Here is a 26231-nt window from a genome sequence, read left to right as displayed (position 1 = left end):
AGAGACCTCAGACTCCTCAGGGATACTGCAATATTTACGAAGACATTATGAAGTTCAATGTTAATAGCAGTACAAACCCCAGAGTATTAGAGGAGGAATGTAAACCAGCAGGGAAAACTAGTGCCCAGTCTTGAGTGCTGCGGGCTTCTGGCTCGTCCATTTCAGATGCATGTAAGCAGACTGCCCAGGATCAGTCCCTCCAGCCTGAAACAGCTGATGGGGGAAGAAGGTATTAAGACAGAGCCATAAAAATCAGGAGAGAAGCAGAGGAAGTTGATGTTTGCTGCCATCCATAAAACACAAACTGATGGGCATCGGCTGAAACTACTGCGGGAAGGTCCAGAGCAAGCAGCCAAACCATGGAAATCACCACTTGCAGAATAAGTTTATACAGATCCAGAAAATTATTAGAAAAATTAATGGAAGAAAACATCAAAGATTATTGAATGCAAAGAACGCAAAATCCTATGACTCGGGAAGTCCCTGGAAGTGGGCAAGGCGGGGGGAATCATACTGTATGTCAGCTATTCTCATGCTCATCCCCAACATCTGCTTTTGGCCACTGGTGCAGTTAGGATGCTGAGGAGACGGGCACCTTGGTCTGACCTACAGTGCCCTCTCTTCTGTTCCTTTTGTTCTCTCCCACGTCACTTCAGTCTACCTCCCTCTGCTTCTCAAACTTTCATTTTCCCCAGATATTTAGTGTATGGTAAAAGCTCTTCTCAGACCCATCTTCTGCATTGTCACTTTAACAAGCTTGCCTCCTACACTTGATCTTCTAACCTCTTCATTTGGCCACCACGAATCTTTCCCTTCAAGCACAGCTCTATTCCCTCCGCCTTCTTCTGTCATACTTGTGTTGAAGGCTGTGACAGTAATATCAGCTCCCGTTCCTGCTGGTGTTTTCACTCCCTCTTCCGCTCATCCCTGGTTGGGCTCACTGTTCAGCACTCTCCTCCTTGTACGTGGTGTTATGCTGAGGAACTCCTTCCTGCAGGATATTCTGGAAGCTAAAAGTCCTTATGGGTACATAAAGCAGCAACTAGATAAATTCATGGAAGAAAAATCCCTCAAGTTAATACATATAGGGACAGGGACCCCCTCCTAATTCAGCAAGTCTCTGAGCCAAAACTTGGACATTGGGAGAATCCTGTGGCCCGCATCATTGCACAGTTTCCCTGTCCCTATCCTTGCTGGGAGACCACGTCCAGCCATTGCTGGAGATGGGATATGGGGTAGGTAAATCTTTGCTCTCATCCAGTAGAGCTCTTATCATCTTCTTGGGCTCTTGCATTGTCCTGCCCCAAACACCTATCCAGGTCAGACAGGGCTAAGACTGCACATCTGACAAGCGCCACACTACAAATGGGCTAAGTACCCAAAAGCATAAACCCACACAATTTATTGTCCAGCAACATGTACAGAGCTGGGAAAGGCATGCCTGGTACACCAACCCCTACCATTCTGTGACTCTGCGATTCTGTGATACACCTATTAAGAGCAGCTCCAAGGACTCACAACCATCTCTGAATCATTTTGCTCATTTGGCGTAGACAGCTTTAACTTTTACATTCTTCCTAGCATTACACCTGAGAGCCACACGGGCACTCGTACATCCCCATTGGCATGAAAATTACAGGGTATTTTATGTTCCTCTGCACCCCATCTGATACAGGGTAAACTCCACTCTCCTAAGGAGTGGTGGAAGGACATCTGAGCCAGCTCCTAGGCAGGAACCCTCCTTTGATCGCTGTGAGCTTCCCTGGCCAAGAGCCTAGTTCTGCCATTCAGATGTTTTCACACAGATCCCCACAAACCCTGCAGAAAATGGGGACCGCTCCAAAAGACCTCCCAAAAAAACGAGCTCATCGACCCAGTAGCACAGAAAGCTGGTTATTCTTGTGACTTTCTTCACAGAAGAACTCAATCAATGAAGTTTGTAAGTGCTAAAATGAAAGCTTTTTAGCTCCCTTACACCCACCACAAGAACAGCTTAGGGAGCTGCCACAGCTCCTGACCGCCCTGAACTACGGCAGCTACTGAACCATCTGTTTTCTGCCTTGGACAGAAATGAAAGGACAGGCTGGTTGCCCACCTGTGGGTGGGTGCCTGCCCAGCCTTGGCACAGAAATGCAATTCGGCAAACTCCCAGCAGATCTCAAAAGCTGGGACACAGCAGAGTTTTGGGAAAAGGAAGTGTACAGGCCCAAAAGAAGCTACACTTCACATCTGCACCAGTGTCTGGAGGCCAAGACAGCAATGTGGCTATAGGGCAAAGTCATGTGGGGAGGCTAAGCAGAAAACAACTACCTAACATCTACCAGTGTGCTGATCAACAGTGCAATTAGAGAACAATGGCATGCACCTCCCATCCCCACCCACACAGCCCCAGCTATCCCCAGTGTTCAACGTGACAGTGCACGCTCCTAGCTTTCTAATGCATGCCCCAATTTTTTTCTCTAGGACCAGTAGGGCTGCTGTCATCATCGTTTGAAGTATATTTCAGAAGAAAGCAGCAGCTCTGCTAATAATCTGGAGGGGCAGGGTCCCAGGCTGCCTGCTGCTGCCATGGAGCAACTCTGAAAAGCCACAGTGGCATGTTCGATTCACACAAAAAAGCCTGTAGGGCATCACACTGAACCCCAACCCACTGCTACTGGGCATCCCCAGCAGCCCTGACTGTCTTTTGATGCACTGCAGCACAGCTAGTCCCATGGCCTATTTTCGACATTGTTCTGAACATTCATTCATTAAAGCAGCATTTGAAAAATCTATTGCCACGGCAATGGCTCTCTGGCCCTCAGACCATACAATAACACTCCAGAAGGAAGCTGGCACTTTCCAGGTTTTTGAGCTAGTCTACCCATGGAGGTGTCCTTTGATAGTATTTACTCAAAGATTCCCCCAGGTCCTCTTTCTTCCGCTGCCCATTTGACACAAGGTTTACAAGTTGTCTTTCCTGAGGTCCATGATCTGATGAAAACACAAGTTTCCTTCCTTGTGTTGCAATTTTGGATTCCTACACTTTGTTCTGCTTCAGCCATTTAAACAAGTAATAGGTCTGCTGCTGCTTGCTCAGGGATGTCCCAAACTGTCCTAACGCTGCAGCTGCTGGAGCAGTGCATGCTGACAGAGTTGGATTTGATGCCTTCTCACTCCCTGCTGCATATTGTCCCTGCTATACACACTCACACGCTGCTATCCCAGGCATTCACACAGGACTAATCTGGGCTAAAACTAACCTCATTAAGGTAAGAAACAGTGGACAGGAAAATGTTTGTCCCAGCATGAAGGAGTAGAAGGTACGAACAAGGGTGAAAGTGAGCAGCACAAGAGTAAGGAAGGAAGAGGCAGAGGAAGGCACCATTTCTCCATCAGCGAGACTTCTGACCGCCCACAGCTGCCAGGAGCATTCCCTAAGGAAAACAGTGACACAGGTCTTATTAGCTCCCACCTACATAAATACTTCAGCAGAAGTGGATTTGCGTCCAGAAAGCTTCATGGATCTGCGCTTCCAACTCTGAACTCGCACCTTGCTGGAGAAGCTACTTCCCCCGCACGACACCGGCAACGCAGGACCTGCTCTCGTTGCCACCCTGCATCAACGCATTCCTCCACCATGTCAGTGAAAGTGGCTGAAGACGCTGAGCTCAGGGTCACAGAGGCAAAGGCTAACTCTGCAGATCTATGGAAGGACCTCACAAGTCTCATCAGGGAAATGACAGACGACATTCAGTATAGATCAGCATCAAGTTACAGACATGGAAAAAACCCATCCTAACTTTATACGTAAAATAATAATCTTTCAGCTTACCGCAACCATTCAGGAAAATACCAGCTCATTGTTCCACAGTGGTCAAAAATCAAGTCTAACACTATGAATTATTAGGAAATAAGTATAGCACAAAAAAAAAAAAAAAAAAGAAAACATCATTAATTTGCCGTTTTATCAATCCATGGTGTGCCAGCATCTCCAAAGTTGTTTGCAGTTCTGGTCCCATCTCGGCCTCTGCTGCCAGATAGAAAAGATATGCAACAAAGATGCTCAAAAGTGTGATTCCTGCAGAGGAAATCACTGACAAACGAGAACTATTTAACCTGGAAAATTAAACGACTCAGGAGGAATATGACAGATTTATAAAATCATGAATAGTTGGGGGAAGAGGGATATGATCAAATGTTCACTGTCTCTGCAATCCCAATAAACAAGGAGAGATGCCGCTCCTCACGACATGCAGATAAGCTGTTGGACTCTGCCACAGGATGCTGGGGACGCTGAAAGTTTCCGTGGGTTTGGGGCAAACAGATAAAGTGACACCACAGATGTCTTTTGAGGGTTAGTAAATCCACAGAAGCCACATCCAGCTCTGTAAATCCCTGTGCCACATGGGGACAGAGGTTGGGGGAGCACGCAAGAACTACTTACTGCAGGTTTTCCCTGTTTCTACTCTCCTCCCTAGGGCCCTGTTCTTAGCCACTGCAAAAATACTGGGCTAGATACACTTGTGGTCTGATCCAGTACAAGTGTAATGGCCTTGGGTAGGAAAGTCAAGCCCTGCTTATAATCATAAAAGAAGGAAAAGATCCGGCCTGCTAGATTTGCATCAGGAGTTGGGTAAAACAAGGATTATGACAGAGATGGAAACCACGGAGAGTGGCTCTTCATTGACAGGTCTCTGCCTTCTCCAGCAGGCCAGGCACAGTAGCAGCTATGCTTTGCTTTATGACTTTGACCAGACGTAAAAACCTTGGACCACACATTGCACAACAGCATGGTTTAACAGTAAAGGTAAAGAATGGGTTCATCTCATCCACACATCGGCCTTCAGCACACTCCTGGAGGCGGGCAGAGCTACAAGGAGAAGCCAAAGCAAACCCAGCATCCAGGTCTGCTGGATCCTCTGATCCTGAGGCTGACACAGAAGGCGACACAGGTGACCTGCTCCTGTCCTTGGTGTTTTAAATTCCAAGAGGTCTGTGCATGGCTAGACAACTCAAATATGTTGTCTGGGGCTGGACATGGGTAGCTTCGTGCTCACTTGCATGTTGTTCAGCGCCTGCTGTTTCAGAAAGGCTTTGACTCCACACTTGCCCAGAGGTGGAGGCCCTGCAAGGAGGACGCAGCAACACATAATTTCGCAGAGGGAATGTTCTGGTCTCGTGTCACAACCCAAGACAGAGCTGTCAACAGATTATTTAACAACTTTATCTGCATCTTTTATTTCTTTAAGCAAGTACTTCTGTGCGAGCCTCAATGAACAAGACTCTGCTCATCGTCAAGAGCAACATACAATCCTGCTAACTAGCCTAAACTCTGAAAAAGGAGACTGATCCCAGGTTAGGGAGGTTCTCATCTCGGAAGTGTAAAAAACATAAGCTTGTGAAAACGGAGAAAGAACTGGGACATTCAGACTCATAGCTGTGCTGGTAACTCCTTTAACCCTTAAACCAGGTAAGAGTCACACTGTATAGCTGAAGAAGCAATAGACGTGAGGTATCTTGACTTTATTAAAGCTTTTGACACTCACACATGGATTCCCATAAGCAGAGTAGGGAAACACGTGTCTCGACGAAACCACAATGAGCAAGAAAGCCCAGGACTGTCTGAAACTGTCCCCTGATTCAGTGTGAAAATGAGAAGCCTTTTCAATAACAAAAAAACAGAGATGGTAATAACTTCTATGTGAGGTCACACAAAGGTCTGTGCAGCCCAAAATCTGCCTCTGAAGATCGCCAGCAATGGTTGTTAGGGGAAGAATATAAGAAACATGACAAACAGTGATCTTTCCTCTCTTATGTTTTCCTAGTACAACCCCTCCATACCGTCTGCTGAGCAGTCTCATTATCAGCACAGGTAATGGAGTGGAAAGGTGACTGGACAACATAGAGATGCCACCAAGCTGAGAGCAATGGTGAGCCCAGAACAGAGAATAATCCTGACACACAGGAAGAATACTTCAGAACCCAAACCGAAACTCACCCCAGTCCAAGCCCTGCACTACAGACCACAGAACCACCTAAACAGAGAATGGGTGGACTCACAGCAGAAATAAAATACAGAGGTAAAAGCAGGCTTCCACCTACCTACAAGGTCATCTTTTGTGAAAAAGGCAAGTCGTGCTCTGGACACATTAAGAGAAGAGCTGTGCGCACAGCAGGTGGAGTAATTTTTCTGTTTTTCTGAGGACTTTGGGGCCTGAGACACGATACTGTCTTCAGGGCTTGGCTATAGGGCCGCACTGCGGAGTACACAGCCACGCAAAGGGATCATCGAGGCATCGTCGTGTTATCCAGGAATCGGCCAGAGACAGCAGGTAGCTCCGTGCCGCACGGAAGATGCAACCACAGTGCCACGCAGGGCTCAGAGGCACAGCTCTTCTCACAAGCTGCTTGTGCTGCTCCTCGGTGGCTCACTCCCATGTCCCTCTCACAGCCCACCTGTACGCCAGGCTCAGCCACCCCCGGGGTGAGCACAACCTCAGCACCGAGTGCCCCACTCAGCTGCAGTGCCACGGGTAGCCAAGCGGCTGCTGAAAACCAAATGTGAGTAAGGCAGCCCTGTGGCACCCCTCCCAGCTCTCCTACATCGGGAAATCCGACTGCCTGACCTCCAGATCCTACCCAGCCCTACCTTTGTATGGTTTGAGGAAAAAACCTGGTTTAACTCTCTCCTTGAACACTCCATCTCCTTGGACAGTACCTGTGCCCCCCAAATTTAGCCTTCTAAAGCAGTGCATTCAATATAAGAGTGTTCAGGAACCTTCCACAGACGAAAAAAAGAAAGCGGGCAGCACCATCAGATAATTGTTCACCTGATCTCAGTTTGCTGCCTAAGGCCAGGTGGATGAATGGCCCCTTGGAGACTGCACTGTCATCCCGCTGACCAAAGAGAGCGCTTAAGGGTACACCTGTATCAGTACGTCAGCCTTGCTTAGGTCTGCCCTCCACCCCAGGGCCAACTAGTATGGAATGAGCCCCCCTAGCCTATTAAACCTGCTCTGCCTCCAAATGGGACAGTCCTTGCTAACTCCTGAGCCATCCTGAGGAGGGGCCCAGGAAGGTCTGGGTCAAGCTGTGCCAAGAACCGTACAAACATAAAGATGGTGATTCATGGTTCAGGATTGTCTTCTAGTACTCCCTAGTACTAGTAGGGAAAATCTTTTGGGAACAGCTCAGACAAACAGCCACCTTTTAGCTACATTTTGGGAAAGGCGTGCTGTCCTCTCTGCACACCTTGCCCTGCACTTCCTTCCACTCTGTGTGCGCAGGAGCTTGTCCTGAGCAGGCCTGGCAGGCGCTGCGCAAGACCCTCAGACCAATGGCACAGTGGCACAAGGAAATAAAATGTGACCTGAATCATTCCGATTTTAATTTTTCATTGATCTTTACTAACAGCCCTTTAACTCAATAACCCCTAGCAGACATCTAGGACTAACTACTCTGATAAAATTCAATATTAAAGCATAAGGCCAGTTTTAACTGTTCCCTTGTAGGTCCACTTTATAAACCACTAGCATTACTATCCACCCACTGAACAAAAAAGCCCTGCCACTAGAAAGAAACACAATCATCAGAATCCCCCAAATCAGTAAAAGTTTTACTCCAGTCTCTGGAAAATTGCTCTAGCTGGGGTATGCCTCTCTAGGGCACCCTTGGCTCGTCCGTGAGAAGCTTGCCCTGGCCTAGCTGACATCTGACACAGCCTCCCTGACACAAATTCAGCACTTGCCCTGCTTAGTGCAGATGCGGAAGATGAAATTGCTGGGACTATTTTAGGACACTAAATCCTATGTATGGGGTGTATGGACAGCAGTGCTTCTGCAGGTGTGCTCAGCAGCCTGCCCTGCCTTGCGCTTGCAGCCAAAACACACGGGGCTGAACGAAGGCTGCAATTAGTAGCAATTCAGACTCATGGAAGGGCCCCTGAGGAAGCCAGGGAAGATGAATCAGGTTACAGGTGCCACTGCTGTTGCTCCCAGAGCAAACCGGTGTTTAGACTTGAACTGTAAACTTCGAGTGGCAGGGCTGTGTTTTCACGGGAGCCTGCAGCGCACTGCACACACGCATGCTGGCCGTGTCAGGACTGCAGCAGCTCACACGTGTGCTGGAGCCCAGCAGCACCAGAAACGCTGTGCGACCGTGCAAGCTTCTGGACAAGCATTTGTTGGAGAGGGAAGAGACTAGCAGCATCCCCCAGCTAGCTGACTGGGGAGCAGCAGGAAGCAGTCAGCCATTTGAAATGCCTCTGGCACGAAGGCTGCAGGGCTTGGGTTGCACCATGCAGCCCACCTGCGGGACTCCGCTGTACCGCCAGCATCATTGCAGGCTCGAAGTGAACCTTTCGGCGCAGAGGGGAAACTGCGTACTATGTGCTCCTTTTGCAATCCATGAAATCCATGCTCCGCTCTAAAGCAAGACCTTGGGTGCTGTTACAAAACTGAGGCTGCATCGCCAGCTTGGGGTCTCTTCCAGAGGTGCTCAGGGTGCTCTGCAGGGAGCAGCCAGCTGAGCCGAGTGAGCACCTCGCAGGCCGGGAGCCGGCAGGACGGCAGGCGGGCAAGACGAGGCACGATGCACCAAGCAGGAAGCCCTGCGTTAGCACCGGGTACCCCACCCACTGCACGCACTGACTCACAGGCAACGCAGCCAAAGCCTGTGCGATTTCTCCCTGAAGTCATTTGAACTAGGTGGACCTCAGGTTTCACAACAACTTGAGCAGGTAAATGGTGGCTGGCTAACACACTGTGAGTGATCTCCAAATCCTTCATGGCTTCCCAACACAAACTCAGGAACTCTGTCCCCTGGCTGTACCACAAATATTAATTGTGATTTTGAACTCCCTTAATAACGACAGGCTTTTTTTTTTTTTCCTGCAAACTCCCATCCTGTAGCTTCAGAATGTATCTTTTTTGTTCACTGACAAGTGTGAAGTGAAATGAAAGTAGGTATTCAGGAGCTTATGTCACTCTCTTAAATGCGATTTATTCAAAGACGACAGCTGGGTAGGATTGGAAGACTGTAACAGGAGTATTTGTGTTCAATTTATTGCTGAAAATACCCTCATGTAACAAAAAAATAAATAAAAATAACTTTTAATAACAGATAACAGCCTGGATCTTTTAAGGAATATGCTGCCTTTGTGAGAGCACACTTGCAGCTGTGGGAACTTAAACACCTTAACCTCAAAATTAATACTCCACGGACAACGGGGAGGCTCCGAGACAAGCCACCAGGATGGTGTTATGACACTGCTCAGTCATGACATTGAGAACAGCCCACGTAAAACCCCTGATGAATTTACGGACAGAATATTTTCACCTGCAGGCTGAGCATCTCAAAAGGACAACAGGCGTTTCATGCGCTGGACATACAGCATTGCACCAGAAGCTGGGCAAATGGCCCAGAAAGGCGAGTACATCTCACTGCACTGGCAGGCAGAGACCAGCCACGTGCCCTGCACTACAGACGCTGCTCTGGGCTAAGAGCTGTGAGGGAAGACTCAATGGTCTCCACAAATTAGAGGTCCAAGGTCTGGTGACTGGACAGGGGATTCAGCAACCACTGTTGGCATTCTCCTTAACGCAGACAGCAGAGGGATACCTGACCTCCACCACCTCTTCCCAGAAACGGGCCTGGGTTATTCCCCATTCGCTTGCATAAAGTGACTCCTTTGACTAGGGTGGGCACCAACACAGCAGAAGAATAATTGTAACTTCCCAGGGAAAAGATCATCCTCAGCATCCAGATGGTTTTTTCAGTACGCAGCTAAGAAGCTGTTTAGGGTTAGAAGTGTGGGACTGGATTTCCAGCAGGAAGGTGCTGAGCAGCACTTCTCCCACAGACAGGACTGAATACATCACCACCCTCAAACAGGGCATGAAAGGGTTAAAGATGCCAACCAATTCATGACTATCATGGGAAAACTTTGTTCAAAATTCTCAGTTTCATGCTGCTAGAAAACCAACGATCTTGAAATACCCTATATTAAAGCAAGAAAGAGGCAGCTTTACTGGGCAGCCTGCATTTGCTTTTAAGTCCACTGGTATCTAATGGCCAATGAGTACTCTGGACAAGAGACAGACAAATTCTATTGCTCTTGAAGCACACATGATGTGCGAGCATTACTCAAGATGTTAATAAGGAAATCTGCAAGCTTAATGCCAAGCATTAATTTATCTGAATCTCATCCTAAATGAATCAGAGCCAAGAGGGCATATGCTCTTCTTACCACACGTTTAAGAAGTGGAGAGCGAAAAACAGAGCATAAGCCACAAATGGCAGCAGAGGGTCTCCCTCCAGCACTTTTCCAGTGCTTGGCTGGCTAACCTCACTTCCTCCCTTATTTATGTGTCCCTTTTCCCCTTGTACTGCCTGGACTGAAGGAAGGAAGGATGTTTCACAGGAAGGAAGGACTGGCTTGGCTGTACCGAGTCGGGATCGCGCCGCTTCCCCCACCAGGCTGTTCCCTTCTACAGCGGAGGGAAGGAGTGGGAAATCCACATTTTTTTGTCTCACCCTGGTTGCCAGTAAGGGGATGAAGTTAACCCCAAGCGTCACAGAACATAGTCCAGCACCTGCTCCAAGCAGGGTTAGTGTCAAAGCTGGAGCAGGTTGCTCAGGACAGCATCAAGTTGTGAAAATCTCCAAGGTCAGAGACAGCACCCCTGGGGCCCTGTTCCTGCGTCAGACCAATCTCGCAGTGAAAATTATTTTCCTTTACATCAAGTCAGAATTTACCATGTTGCAACTTCCTGCGCTTGGGTCGGGGCAATCTCTAGTATCAGTACAGGCTGGGGGATGAATGGATTGCGAGCAGCCCTGCAGAGAAAGACTTGGGGTAGGTACTGGTGGATGAAAAATTGGACATAAGCCAGCAACGTGTGCTTGCAGCCCAGGTGGCCAACGGCATCCTGGGCTGCATCCCCAGCAGCGTGGCCAGCAGGTAGAGGGAAGGGATTCTGCCCCTCTGCTCTGTGCTGGTGAGACCCCCCTGCAGCACTGCCTCCAGCTCTGGGGTCCCCAGAAAGACTAGAGAGGGTCCATAGGAGGTCACAAAAATGATCTGAGGGCTGGAACACTTCTCCTGGGAAGAAAAGCCAAGAGAGTTGGGATTGTTTAGCCTGGAGAAGAAAAGGCTCCCGGGAGACCTTGTTGTGGCCTTTCAGTATATAAGGGAGGTTTATAAGAAAGACAGAGAGAGACTTTTTACCATGGCCTGTAGTGACAGGACAAGGGGCAGTGGTTTCAAACTGAAAGAGGCGAGGTTTAGCTTGGACATAAGGAAGAAATTCTTTATGACGAGGGTGTCGAGACACTGGAACAGGTTGCCCAGAGAAGTTGTGGGTGTCCCATCACTGGAAGTGTTGAAGGTCAGGCTGGATGGGGCTTTGAGCAACCCGATAGAGTGAAAGATCCTCCCAACTCTCATGACGCTTCAGACACCACCTCACCAGTACCAAGCAGAGGAGAACAACCTTCTCCCTTGACCTGCCCGCTGTGCTGTTACTCACACAGCCCCACATGCAGTCACTGCCATGCTGCCGATGCTTTGCTGACCCTGTCCAGCCTGTTGCTGCTAGACCTGCTTTTGCAGAGGAGAGGTGCTGTGTGCGCCCCACCAGCACAGCGGGGCTCCGAGGCAAGAACTGTGCTGAGCACTCCCAGACACTTGCTCCAGCAGTTGCAGCAGTCATTGGAGGCACACAGGGCAGAGATCGCTAAAGAAATAGGAAAGGAAGAAAAAAAAAGGGCGGGGGGAGGGGAAGCCCTGATCTACAAAACAGCTCAAAATGTAGGCAGCAGAGGAAAAAGTGAATGGAGATTATGCGTGGGTAAGGGCTTGGGAGCACACTTCTGTTATAAGACAGTCAGAGAAAGCAAGCTAGAGAATGGGGCTTGCCACTACTGCTGCTCGGGGGAGAAGCAGGGAAGGTGACCAAGGCTCAAGGAGTGTTACATGGCAATCAAGGTACCACACAGCAATCAGGCAGTGAACTATTTTTCTGTACTCAGCAGTTGCAGTTTGATTCTGCTTGCGCCTAAAGCCTGCCTCACATCCATAGCTATTTAACGCTCAGGTATCAGGACCTCGTTTGCTGTCTGTGCTCCACAGATTAAGCACTGAAGGAGCCCCTTCCATCTTCTAATCACTGCAGGAAAACGGCCCCCCCATCTCCACAGCAGGTTATAGCATTGCTCCCGCATTCACCTTCAAACACAGTTTCATAGCTTTCCCAAAACACTGATGATACTCGCTCTCCCCTTCACAGTACCTCTGTGACAGTTCATTTCAGACAAAAAGAAATGCCCTATTCCAAACTATGCGTCTTGTTGCTATGCTCTGCCCAATGCTACCTGAAGGCAACATCCAGAGAATTTAAGAGCATATGCAGGCAGTTTATAATATACTACAGACAAATCTCACATAGAAACATCAACACCCACATGTTTCACAGGATACTTTTATGCTAAGACATTAATCACACTCAACAACATTAAAAACAATCCCAAACAGTAGCTATACAGAACGGCATATAAACGATGGAGTGAGAAGTTTCATTAGGATTTCTCAGCTGCTCCAAGTTCAAATTCTCACCACGACACAGTACCAGCAGTTATTTATTATCACACAGGAATTACTGTTCTCCAGTAGAAAGAGACATATTTCCAAATTGTTCACACTACCTGAGGAATTAATGTTTTTTCAGCTCTGTTCCAGATCCTAGATCAGGAGTCTCCTTTCTATTCTGGTAAATTCCACTAAGATATCACCTGTAACAACAAGTTCTTGAAGCAGTTTCATAAGATTTTCCCTTTAAGGTAACCCACTGCACTCCCACGTGAGGCACAGGCACCTCAAAGGCACAAGCAGCTGAAAGTGCTGCAGTGGAATCAGATGATCAGCACAAGCTTGGAGCCTCTGCAGCCTCCTTTAAGCTTTGGAAACGTATCCTGAGATTTTCAAACCAACCCAACAGGGAAGCCACAAGCCAGTGCTGTAGCTTAAAATCCAGATAATGCATACAAAAGCCATTTATATAACAGCAATTTTGAGAAGGAATGTGAAAACAAAGCCTGACAGATTCTGCTGCAACACGTAATGTGGATGCAGCACTGCAGCAAAATCTGTCATTCCCAGCTGTACGGTGCAGTGCTGCATGCAGCACGCTGTGGCAGAGCTGACGACACCAGAAAGCAGAGTTATGCTGCCAGGCACCCGCACTGCACAGCCTTGAGCTCTTTTACCTTTCTGTAAGTGTCTGGATTGCATGCAACAGAGGAAAACATGAAAAGTAAACTTTCAAGGTAAAGAGAAATGTGCTTCAGCTAATTAAAGTGTTGCTTGAGCTTATGGTCATTGTAACCAGTCATTTAGAAAAGCACATTTTCAGCTTAGGATGAAGGTACAACTTTAGAGGTCAGTTAGAACACTGCAAACCATATATATATGGGAAGTAGAGACACAGGTCTGACCACATCACACCACAACGTGCTCAATCACACCTACATCATCTTTTCTTACTGTGGCACCGCACTTCTAACACAGCATGCCTGCTGTTGCCCACTCCTCAACCCTTGGAGCAGGTGTGAGCAGTTGATGGGATCACCTGCAACATGTTGCCTGCTGGCTCCCAGAGTGGGAGAGGGGCTGTCCTGCGGCAAAGGTGGTGTGCCACCGGGAAGTACATTCCACAGCTGCCCAGCAGGACTGCTATGCCATGGCACAGGTCAGGCCCTCTCACATCACCTGCCTACAGAAGCAGACGCTCTTCTCTCCTACCGTGCAACCTGAGCCCCAAGCTTCAGGGGTTTTGTAATATTAACACCAAAGCTGATTCCTACCAGGGCTAAGAAAGCATCTCTCATCTCCTGCTGCTCTGCTTTTCCAAAGGCATGCCGTGCACACTGGAGGATGTGTGTCAGGTCTTGGCCACAACACTGTCTGCCGGGTGTCTGAATGAAATCTGTCTGGCTACTTGAGCCAAACGATCTCGAATCCAACCAAGGAACACTGGTTTTCATGGCAAAAAGTCTTATTTATGTTCATCAACGCCCCCCACCAACTATCAAGTTTGCAATTTGAAATCACAAACCTCAAAAATGGCTAAGTTAATGAGTTAATTTGATACTAAGTGAGGTTTGACACTATGGCCTAAGCTGTACAGCAGGTCAAACCATGACTTAATCTACAACTTAAAAACCAATTAGCTAAGTAAATTCAGAACTATAAGTGTTTACATGCAGGGGCTAGTCCATGCAGTACTGATTAAAATCGTTAAAGCCTACACTTTTTCCTTCATGACTGGAAGGGGCAAAACCACCATACATTCCTCCCAAACCAGGGCAGATGGTGAGGGGGTAGTGAGGAAGCCAAAATTGTTGGGACTCAATAAATACAGGAACTTTTCCACTGAAGTCCTCCACACATGGCGTCAGTACTCCTGCTGCCCAAACCTGGGCAGTGCTTTGTGAGAGCAGGAACTTTGCAAAGGCAGCACATCCAAAGTCACCACGAAAGCAAGATGGTGGCAGAGATACAAACGCAGGCACATAGGAAGCAACGCTTAATACGCTCAGGGAAAGCTATCACTGCACAAGTGACCTCATAGAGTTTGGAGCAGATGCTCAGACTGAAGTTTTACAGTCATTTTTAGGTGGCCCTGCACTGCACCTGACCCCTTCCAGCCCCATGCTCCCCTCCCCCAGCCAGACAAAACCAATACTAAGGCCAGGCTGGGAATTAGGTAGGGTTAAAGGGAGTCGGGGGGAGACTGATGATTAATTTTCACCCAGATCAGCTCCCTCCACATGGCTGCACAGAGTTTACATCAGCTGGGGTAGGGCTGGAAAGGGCACCCAGAGGAGAAAGCGTCCGGGACGAGGGGAAAGGCAAACTCACCTCCTCCACCACAGTGCCCACCTGCATTGACGTAGCGCTGCCCAAAGCCATGGCTGCAGAGGATGTGAAAATCCCTGCCTCTCCTCCAAGTTGACAGAGTTGCAGCAGTGAGCAGCAGCTCTCATTTGCCCACTGTCACACAGAAACAAACTTATCAGCTGGTGTTTCCTTGTTATAGCTGTGTATTTTGTCAACTTTGTTCCTACGTGAATAACTGATCCATTTCGTTCCTGGGAGTATTGGTGTGGATCCCAACAGCTTCCAACATCAGCAGAGCTTATCCAGCTCTCGTGGCAAAAGGCTGCATAGCTGAGTATAACATTAAAACTCCTATTTTCTACACAGACCTTTACTGTAACAGTGCATTCACCTTTCTGGATTGCATTTCTAAGAGACCCTCAAACCTTCAGGAATGGAAATGTTAAATTTGCTGCACAACCACTGGAAGAAAGCACTGAAATAGTCTAGCTCTGTTTTACAGACAAGGAAACAGAAACTGCCTGCGCATGGTGTTTATGCTCCTGTGCATACTGCCGGTGCGCTTAGGTAAGGCTGCTTGTTGCACCTGTGGATCTTACTCCACCCTGGCGAGGGTTAAAGAACACAGGGCTGAGCTGAACTGTGCCTTACAACCCCTTATCTGCCCACATTAGGGCCTCTGCAGGGAAACATCACTGCCCAAACCGACAAAGCCAGAAACACAAAAAGATTAAGGCCTAAACTGCCACATTTTGGTGGCTGAAATCCAATGCCACACTTCATATTTGATCATTTCAAAAAGCGCTCTGATTTTCAGGCTGTTGAATCAACCCAAATGCCACCAACTACGTGGGAACGGCAGTGCCTTCTTGGAGTCATGGTGGTTATGGAGGTTCCTAAATCTGGCAAATTATTAAAGGCAAACTGTTTGTGGGTCTTCCACCAAACTGATTCTGTCACCAACTCTAAACCCTGAAATCCAGAGAGATGTGGCTGTCCAGAATGTCTGCAGTAGGTGGCTGCAGTCACCACCAGTGGAAAGCTGCGTTCCCCTGTTACCCTGGCAAACACGGAGATGGTCCAAACGTGGACACGGAGATGAATCCCACCTTTGGTGACAACACACAGGAGATTAAATTAAGGGACTCAAAGCCCTCCGAAGATGCAGCATGCCTAAAGCAGAGGGAATAACAATATGGAAGGGTGAAGCAGACCACCAACACCAGGGATGCAGGAAGTGCTGGCAAGCAACACTTGCCTATCAGCTCTCACCAAGCATTTCCAAACACTCGTGCTTTCTTCTTCACACATGCAGATCCAAACATTACCCAAAGCAAAATGACTGTACAACAGGCCTTAGACTTGTGAGGATGTAACTAACAAAACCATAAGCATCACAACTAGTGCTCTCCCTTCCAATACGTTTTAGGGGTTCTTATGACCTGCACTGCACTAGTTAGTGCAAAACATATTACTGCTACTAATTATCACCATCATGTGAATCTTCCAATCCAAATGGCCTCCTAAAGAGATTATTCACTTAATTTTAGCGTAACAATTTCATCAAAATTCTCCTATTTGTTATTTGGCTCAGTCACGCCCAGCCACACTTTCTGAAAACCTTCCATGAGGAAGGATGCACATATTGTCTGGTTCCTCACCGACCACAGCCCTTGGTGGGAAAGAAGGGTTTAGCGGAGGACAAGCACAACCTCAGAGTGCCTGTGTACAGTAAGGTCGTGCTCAAAGATGTAATCACCAACCCATTTTAACAAACAAAATAATGTGGTCTAGATTGTAAGGCATACCAGGCTTTTAAACATTACCATTTCTGGTAATAGCCATATTTGAGAGTACTTTTTTAACAAGAGCTATTTTTGTCTACACTTCCTAACTCGCATTAAATAAATAAATTCAGTAACTTATTCTCAGTTGGGCCAATTTTCAGAGCACAGAGAAAGACAGAGCGCTAGTGAAGACTACACATTCCCATAACTTATTTTGACTTCCTAGAAAGTAGAAATCGGTCAGATTGCCCTGTACTGGAGTGAAGAAACTTTACCATGTATACGATTATGGGGAAGCTGAGGCTGAAGGCCTGCTCAGATCAGACTAGAGGCATAGGGATTACTTAATGGAGACCTGCCAACTCTTGAACTGCTCTGTTCTCCCACACCCCTGTACCCCGATTCACTCCTGCCCGCAGGAACTTTCAGCCACACGTCCAAAAGAAACACAGCAACCACCTTTCCGTGTCCTCCTCCTCCTCCCCACAGTGCCTGGCCTTGCATGGAGGGCTGGCCGCCCCACCCAGCCCCGGCTGCCAGCCCGCAATCCCGGCCAGGGCTCCCGCACCCCATCGCTCCCTGGGGGCAGGGGGTCAGCCTGCCAGGCAGCGCCGACCGTTTGCTGCTGTCCCTACCGCCGTGGAGCCAACACAATGGAGGAATTATGCTCCTGCAAGTGCTGTGGACACGAGATAGCCATGGAGCACGCTGCCCCTGAGGAAATGCGCTGGCTAGCCATGGGCTGCATGAACCGACCAGAGCACATAGCTGTCGGTTTGGAACTCACAGAGAGAGCAGAGACACCGAGGGGCACTGTCCCTCCTCACGATCCAGCAGGTCAGGAGATGCGTATCTCTGCCAAGAGACTGTAGGCGTGTGGTAAGTAACTACATTTTTTTCCCAGAACGCTGAATGCCTGAGACTACTCCAGGGTTGTAAAAATACTTCGCCCTTTCGCTGTCATCACTGTGTGGTACCGCGCGGGGAGGTGCTCGCTGTCGGCCGGAGACTTGATGAGGAACAACCCCAACACAGGCTGCAATGATGAGCACTCTTTCCTGTGATTTTTGTGGAAGATTTTAACAGAATTTACACGCCAATTAAAATCTAATCCCATTGCACGTAACTCAAATGTGCCGATTAGTTGGGACGGTCACTTTAACTTGTGTTTAATTGGTTTAAAGGCTTCAGATGTAGCATTATAAGATTAAAAAAAATGCAGATTTGCAATGAAAGCGCAGTCACCAAGGACAACCACTAAATGCCTGCTACTCCGCTTACTTCGCATACCAGCACGAGGGGCACCTGGCAAAGCCAAATGTGGTACTTTTAAGAAATTTTACGAAGAGAAAAAGCAAAGTTTCACAATGCTCCATCAATGAATTCCCTCACGACGGGGGAGCAAAGAGGGCTAAAGGGATTAACAAAGACAGAGCACTCGGAAAGCTCACATATAAAAGGGAGAACATTATTAATGATACGATAAATGTGGGTGGGCTGGGGAAAGTCAGGGGAATTCAGAAAAAATAAGCAACAGGAAAGGGAGTATGTAGCTGCAGCAAGGGGAGGCGGGGGGGGGAAAAAAGGTTATTTACAGAAACAGAGCGCCTGGAAACCTCCAAAATCAACACCACAACCCAACGGTGCGCACCGAGGGGTTTAGGACCTTCCCCGAAGGCAGCCCTTGAGGGTTCGTGCCCTTCCCGGGCGGGGACCGAGCGCTGGCGGGGCCGCTTCTCCGGTCAGGAAAGCGGCTGTTCCGGTCACGTCGGAAGGAGCCCGACGGCGGCTCCATTTCCGAGCGGGAGCCGAGGCCCCGGCGGGCGCCTCAGGGCCGGGTCGCCCGCGGTGTGGCGGCGGCGGGGTCTCCCCGCCGCCGCCACACCGCGGGCGACCCGGCCCTGAGGCGCCCGCCCGGGCAGGGAAGGCGGTTTGCTGTCCGCGGAGACAAAGCGGATGCCTCAAATTCCTCCCCGCCTCGCCGGTGTGGCGGGGCTGCGGCACCCCCCGCCCGTAACCTCGTCGCCCACCTCTTCCTACCTGGGCGGCGGGGAGCAGCCGGGTCTCCCTTCCCGCCGGCGGGACAGCCCGGGCTTGGGCAGCCGCAGCCCGCGGGGGGCTCCAGGCTCGGGCGGCGGGTGCGGGCGCTGACAATGAGGGGAGGGACGGGGGACCGGGCGGTGCTTGACGTCAAGGGGAGCGGGGCGGGGGCTGCCGGGCCCGGTCTGGACGCGGTGCAGCTCTGCGGCGCCCTCCCCCGATTCTGGGAGAGGGCGGTGAGGGAGCGTCGGCCATTTTGGGGGGGTGGGGAGCGAGGCGGGCCGGGCTGGGCGGGCGGCGGGGGGTGACCTCGTGTTAGCGCCGAGGGGCTGCCGCCGTCTGAGGGAAACGGGGAGGCGGGGGGTGGGCGTCGTGGGGCGGGGTGTAGATGAGGCCCTCTGATGAGGAGTTTCCCCGTGGGTCTGTGCAGGAGAGCCCTCCAGACGGAGTCCCGCGGTGGTTCTTCCCGGGACTGCCGCCGCCTCGGGGCTCCGGAGGGGCGGGTCGGTGTGGGCGCTGCCGGTGCCGTCGCAGGCGCTCCCCCCCACGCTAACTCATGTACAAGAGACCCGTCTCCCAAAAAACAGGGCTGAGAGCTGCGTGCCAGAGGGCACAGAGAGGTTCGTCCTCCAGGGCCTTCGTATCAACACCTCCTTCTGTGTTTGTCTGTCGGAAAGTTTGCGACTTGGTGTTGAATCGAGTGGGGACTGTGGTCGTTTCCGCCTCTGGTACGCGCAAAGATGTTTAGATGGAATCGGAAGACCAGAGACCTTCCAGCACTAACCGGGAGAAGCTGCTCCAAGTGTCACTCGGCTGGAAGCGAAGCCCCAGGAGTTACGTGAGGCTGACCCGGAGGGTCACACCGAGGGGCGGTGGCTCAGTACTTTCGTATGGCAATTGCCAGCTCAGTCAACAGAGGATCCAGTCAGCAGCCGTCATCCCTTCCAGCCTCCTGGCCGTGCAGCTGGACATGGCAGTCTCAGAATGCGTCGTCCCCTTTTGCCAGTATATATGCTAGGTAAAAGTGTATTTCCAACTCTTGTTTCATTTCAGACAATGCAAAAGGAAGGTGCTTTGAGCACTAGGTGGTTTGGTTTGTAACACTCTGATAGAATATTGTCCACGCTGTCATACTGAGTTAAAATATTACTCTTTGGTCCTGTTTCCATAGCACGCTCTGAAATATACTTGTTCTGAATGAAGTATCAACACTTTAAAGTGAGTTTTCTTGGTTTACAGCTAAAATCCAAGCTCACACAAGGATACAGAATGAACAAGACCATAGTTGTAGGCAAATTGAGGAGGGCTTGTGCACAGCCATTCTAAATGGGGAAAGTATTTGCTTCCCTGAAACTTCACCTGCACACCAGCGTTCAGCAGCAGAGGCACATGTTACATGTGCTCTGCGGTGCAACTGCATTCCACATTTTTTTTGGTTCTCTGCTTTACAGTTACTGCTTCTAATTTCCAAACTGGTATGAGGGAGGTTTGCTAATGTAATGCCAGCTCTTGAAATCCATCTATCAATGGCATAGCTGGGTGTAACTGGGAGATTAAATGGAAAAAAAAAAGGTAGTTTTTTATTTCAGCTAAATAAAATTTAGCACATGCTAAATGCATGTGCTCCAAGCTTGCCAGGAGTTGTGTACATTAGAGCCTAGGTTGCCTTCCATGTGCTTCTTGGATCTGCTGTGCTGGGACAGAGTGTGCTTGGGTACTTTTTCATAGAGAGCTTATGGTGAAACTCACTGCTGCAGCATGATATTGGCACCGAATGTTCATAAGTATTTCAAAAAAGCAGGAAACAAATAATGGGAAGAAAATTTCTGTCAAGGGCTGCCAGGGTCCCACAACAAGACCTCCTCTGACTAAACAAGAGCCTGAAGAAATGTTGGGAAAGTGGTGGTGTACATTTGGCATATTTTTCTACCATTCCTCAGGCATAATCTACTTGCCATTGTCTTCAATAGTTTCCACAGTGAAAACAGCTGAAAGCGTATCAAAAGCCTTAACGCTCTCCTGGATATGGGTGGGTGCAGCCAAATAGAGAAGATCCAATTTTATATCAAGTTCTCAATACAGAGAACATGAAGGAACTTAGAGCACTGAGATGTTTGGAGTCCAAAATGTCTGGTTATGAGGCCAGAGGTGAAGATGGCTCAGGTGGCATTGGTCCTGCAGAACCTGCTCACAGTAGGAGCAAAATAGGGGGTGTGGGACACACTCATCTTCTGGACCAATTAGTTGAGAGATGCTGTGTTGGTTGGCGCCCTTACCCTTTGACAGGCTCAGCTGATATGTGCTGGATGCTCAGCAAAAGGCTTCCCCATTCAGGGACGTCCTAAAGGCCCAGAGCTCTGCTCTTGGGCCCTGATTGCACTATCAAAAGTTCCACTGGTTGGCAGAGGTCAGACTTTGGAAATGACAGTTAAGTCACAACTCTTGGAGTCCTCCCTGAAGCCCAGGAGTGAACCCTGTTCCAGCACGAAGGATTTTGAGACCTCCTGCACCATGGCCTCCAGGAGGACGAGGACAGTAACCACCTTGCAGCTCCACTCCTCCTCCTCTAATATGCTGTGGAGAAAGCTTTATCCCAGGGCAGAAGGGGGTCATGGGTCTCACAGTGTGCATTCACCTTCCTTGTTCATAGTTCAGTCCCCATCATTATGAAGATGGAAGTTTGAGCACTGAGATGGACTCAGGGGCTCCAGGGGACCATGTTCAAGAGAGGATGAGACAAGAAGGGACAGAAGAGGGAATGTGTCTCCCCAGGGCAGAGCCTCTCCTTAGTGTATCCTTCGTACCACCTGTGTGGGTCCTACCTGGTCATTGTCATTAGCAGTGTCCACTGGCTGCAGCAGTCTATGCAGGATCCTTCCTGGCACCCAGGTGGGCTACTTAGCAGCCATTGAGGGGACATCTGAGGAAGACAGGTTTCTACCAGTGGTGCTGGCACCCTTCTTTGGGTTTGGAAACACAGCACCCATCCTTTCAAGCCAAGCGATAGCCATTGCGACCATGCCTCAGGCCTTGGTGTGTCTTCCTCAAGCAGCAAAGCGATCAAGAGCTCACTATGGACTGTAAAGAATGCTCCTCAGTCTCCTGTGCCACAGGATGCCAGCAGCATTTGGACAATGAACTGCTGCTGGAATGAAAGTGCAAGGCAAAGGGTTAAGTCCTTGCCACCCAGCAGGAGTGACGGGAGGCAGGCGAGGTGAGGTGTGTGGGAACAAACTGAGATGAGGGGAAATAAAGGGTGAGAAAGAAGCCCTTCACCAAGGTGGCATCTGAACCAACATCTGGGTGGAGACTCCTGTGAGAGGAAGAGACAGTGAGTGGAAAAACAGGGAATGACAAATGTCAGACCTCCAGACACATGTGGGAGACACCCTGCCTGCTGCGCGTGGTGCGGAAGTGGCATGGCTGCAGATGGTGATACAGTGGCTGCGGCAACAGGGCTACAGCTGCCTAGGCAGATATCTCAGAGAAAAGGAAAAGAGGAGAAATAAGGAAGCTCTGGCTGCTCTGAGGGGAAGGAGCAATTTCTTTTTTTTTTTATTAATGGGGACTTAGTGCAGTCAATGGAAGGACTAGACAAAAGGATAGAATGGGACAAGTGGAATGGGGAGTGCAACGAGGTGAGGAGGGGAACCCAGCTCTTAACTGGACTGTTTTTGCTAAACAAAAGGTATACAATTGGCAGGGAAGATGGGAACAAAGTAGGGGAGCCCAGCTCACACTGAAGAGCAAAAAGGACAGGGAGGGGGGAAAGCTACGCAAGGAATGGAATGGGAAGAGGCACAGGGGCGCGGAGGAGGAGGTTTGCTAGTGGTTACACTGCTGGTGGCCTGCACTTGCTTAGGGTGGGCTGACAAAGACCACTTTGCTTGTGGGCAGATATGGATAGCAGGGTGGGTTAAAGCTGGGAGGGAAGTAGCAATCTCTTTCTTACCTGGAAGAGTATCACTGTGGAGTGGCAGCCTCCACTCCTTATGGTACTTGATAGAAAAGGTAGTTTAGTACCAAGGGTGTAGGGTGTAAGTAAGATGGGCAGATTTGACCAGAAATGGTGGTGGGAGGGGAGATGACAAACATCCGTAAAATCATGAATAATATGGGGAAGCAACAGAAGCTGTCAGCATTATCTGACAACAGAGGACCCACATGGCGTAGTAGGTTTAAACAAACAAAAGTAGCTCATGCAGTTTATGCACAGCTTGATAACGTGAGAAGTGGATAGCCACAGGATGCCATGAACACCAGAGACATGAGATTGAAAAGGGATTAGACAGGCTCGCAATGAACAGATTTCTCACTGGCTATTAAAAATGTCTATCTGAGTCATCTCCCAGTTCGTGAAGTCCCTGAACTGACTCTTCAGATATTCTTGCTATTCTGTTCTTCCTCTGTTTCTATGGTGAATTTAAATGAGGTGTCTAAGTTGATCTAACAGCTTGCTGCTGATGATACATGCAGTTCTGTTTCCCTCCTCCTGAAACTACATGTGAGTCTGTGATGCTTCTGTTGCACCAGTTCTGGCATTTGTTCAGCTCATTCAACTGGCAGAAGACCAATACAGAGTGAATACTTTTCTGCCAGTTTAGTGAGTTGAACCAGCCCACTGTTTTCTGAGCCAGTGGTATCCATCAAATCAAAATTTCTTGCTTGTCTCTGCAAAGTAAGACTAGAATTTTTTTAAATGGAAGTGTAGATTCCCCTGTCATTACCTGATTCCAGGTATTCTGGCTTGAAGTATTTATAACCTCTTAAGATCCTGGCATTTATTGAATTAGTTTCTTAAACCTCCTAACAGAGCTGGAGCCTTGGCTGCGTGAGGTGCCACACAGAATTTAGGAATGTTATTAAACACGGTAAGCAGGAAAAAAGAAACAGATGCATGCTTCTGTGGGCAGCAGTGCTGCATAGCTTGCTAGTCTTACATCATTATCAGCACTCTGTATGGCAACCAACATAAGTTTTGTTGGGTATGCTTTTTTTCTGTGCGCGGGTGCATGCGTGTGTGTAACTGTTTCTTGTTCCTAGGATCAGCAAGATACCACCATTGCCTCCCCTAGGACCCTGCAGCCATATCAAGGTACAGTAACGAAGGCACGGAGAAGCAAGCAGCAACATCAGAAGCAGGTCTATGTCTTAGTTCGTACTGCTGCAGTCTTCCTCTTGGTCAAAAAACATATGCTGTGGCATTGCAGTGAGAGTCCTCCCCAAATCAAGGATCTTCGTATCTGTTTTCACCAGCTTCATAAGGATCCAGAACCTGACATATCTGGAGAACACCAGGATGGGGAGTGGCAGCTGCTGGGAATAATAAACAGGATTTGCACACACTGAAAGCAGGGTTTATCTGAATACATTAGACATCTACACTACAGATTCTTCCATAGAAGTCTCATTTCAGTCTTCCTTCCTAGACAGTGGAAATATTCATAGAATCATAGAATCTTCATGGTTGGAAAGGACCTTTGAGATCATCGAGTCCAACCATACACACACAAAAAACCCCCAAACCCCTACAATCTCTGCCACTAGAGCATGCCCTGAAGTGCCAAATCTAGACGTTTCTTAAATCCCTCTAGGGATGGTGACTCAACCCCCTCCCTGGGCAGGCTGTTCCAGTGCCTGACCACTCTTGCAGTAAAGTCATTCTTCCTAATATGTAATCTAAACCTCCCCTGCCGCAGCTTCAGACCATTTCCTCTGGTCCTGTCATTATTCACCTGGGAGAAGAGGCCAACCCCCACCTCTCTGCACCCTCCTTTCAGGGAGCTGTAGAGGGCAATGAGGTCTCCCCTCAGCCTCCTCTTCTCCAAGCTAAACATGCCCAGCTCCCTCAGCCTCTCCTCATATGCCCTGGTCTCCAGACCCCTCACCAGCCTGGTAGCTCTCCTCCGGACACGCTCCAGCACCTCAATGTCCCTCTTGTACAGAGGGGCCCAGAACTGAACACAGCACTCAAGGTGAGGCCTCACCAGTGCCGAGTACAGAGGCACCATCACTTCCCTGCTCCTGCTGGCCACGCTATTCCTGCTATTGTCATTAAAGTCAGTTGAGTTTAGGGAGTGTTTCACCCCTTCCTGGAGCAGACGTCTTAAAAATGTCCGCTGAATTAGGCCTACACATGGGACCAGACGGGAAGCATTTGAAGGTGCCAAGCATGCTTGGAATTGTAATTTGAAGATTGCTTTCTATCATCTTTGAAAAGCCCTGGTGATTGGGAAAAGTTCCTGATGATGAAAAAAGACAAATGTCATACCTGTTGTCAAGAATGGCAAGAAGGAGGATCCAGGCAACTATAAGCTGGTCAGCCTCAGCTCAGTCCCTGGGAAGACTGGACAGCATATCCTCCTGGAAGCTATTTCCAAGCACATCAAGGACGAAAAAGTGACTGGGAGCAGCCAGCAGGGATTTACCAAGGGCCAGTTGTGTCTGACGAACCTGATTAACTTCTACAATGAGACAACAGCCTGTGTGGGCAACAGGAGGACACTGGATGTTGTAGTGATTGATTTTAGCATTGACTTTATCAAGGCCTTTGACATGGTGTCCCACAGTCTACTTGTAGGCAAGTTGGTGGGATTTGGACTGGGTAAGTGGAGTGTGAAGTGAATGAAAAACTAGCTGAACAGTTGGGCTGAAGGGGCAACTAGTTGCTAGGGCGTTCTTCACAGATGCACACTCATAGGTCAATAGTGTCTTTATTAATGGCCTGGACAATGAGCTGTCTTGTACTCCCAGCAAGTTTGCAGACAGTACCAGATCAGGGGGAACTATTGCTATGCTGCAGGGCAGGGCTGCTACTCGGAGGGACCTCGGCAGCTAGGGAAAAGGGCCACCCTCTCAGTAACAGATGCTGGCAACACAACTGCTGTGAAAATGTGCCTGTTATCACCAGAAGCTGGATGTGGTGTGTATATGAACAAGGCAGCTTAGAGGAAATCTGGCTGAGAGGGCTCTTATCTTCACTATATACTAACCTACTGTTATTTTCCTTCTGTGGTCACCCATGATGAAATCTAAATGCAAAATTTTTTATTGACAAGTGCATGGAATGTGCCTGGTCATTGGCATTTTCAACAGAAGCATCTTGGCTTCTCAAAACAGAATTCAGAAAAGTTAAATGAATTTTGCTGAAGCTGTTGGGAATTCCTCACCTCTGAGTGATAAGAGCTACTGAGCACTTGTAGCTGGATTGTCATAATGGAAATTGCACAGGAACCATAACTACAGCCATCCCTCCTGACTTTCCTTCAAGGGCTCTGAAGGTTTACTGCGGAGGGAGTAGTCTTACACATACGACATTTGTTCCTCCCTACTCCACTCACAAGGAAGCATCTTTGGATTGGTATGCATAGCAGTATTGCTTCAACTCACACACTTTCCATGACCATGATCAGCTTCCACCTTCGTTGTCTTGCCAGCCTTCAGTCATGGTGACTCCTCATTGCAGATGCTCATCCCCTTCTCCAGTTGTAGGAATAACCTGCGCTGAAATTTAATTGCAAGGTGCT

At 48.9% G+C, this 26231-nt stretch overlaps 1 protein-coding gene across 1 annotated transcript in view; it reads right to left on the bottom strand.

Moving 5' to 3' along the window:
* The window catches only part of LUZP1 (leucine zipper protein 1), a 44673-nt gene extending 25721 nt beyond the window's left edge, over positions 1–18952 (bottom strand). Inside the window, exon 1 of the mRNA XM_054223330.1 lies at positions 18706–18952. The gene's annotated coding sequence lies outside the window, so the exon portion shown is untranslated. The remainder of the gene's footprint in view (positions 1–18705) is intronic.
* Positions 18953–26231: the final 7279 nt, after the last annotated feature.

Source organism: Rissa tridactyla, chromosome 18 (genome assembly GCF_028500815.1).
Source record: "Rissa tridactyla isolate bRisTri1 chromosome 18, bRisTri1.patW.cur.20221130, whole genome shotgun sequence".
Classification (NCBI taxonomy): Eukaryota; Metazoa; Chordata; class Aves; order Charadriiformes; family Laridae; genus Rissa; species Rissa tridactyla.
The sequence above is the reverse complement of the archived record's forward strand: the minus strand, read 5'-3'. Positions and strand labels throughout refer to the sequence as shown.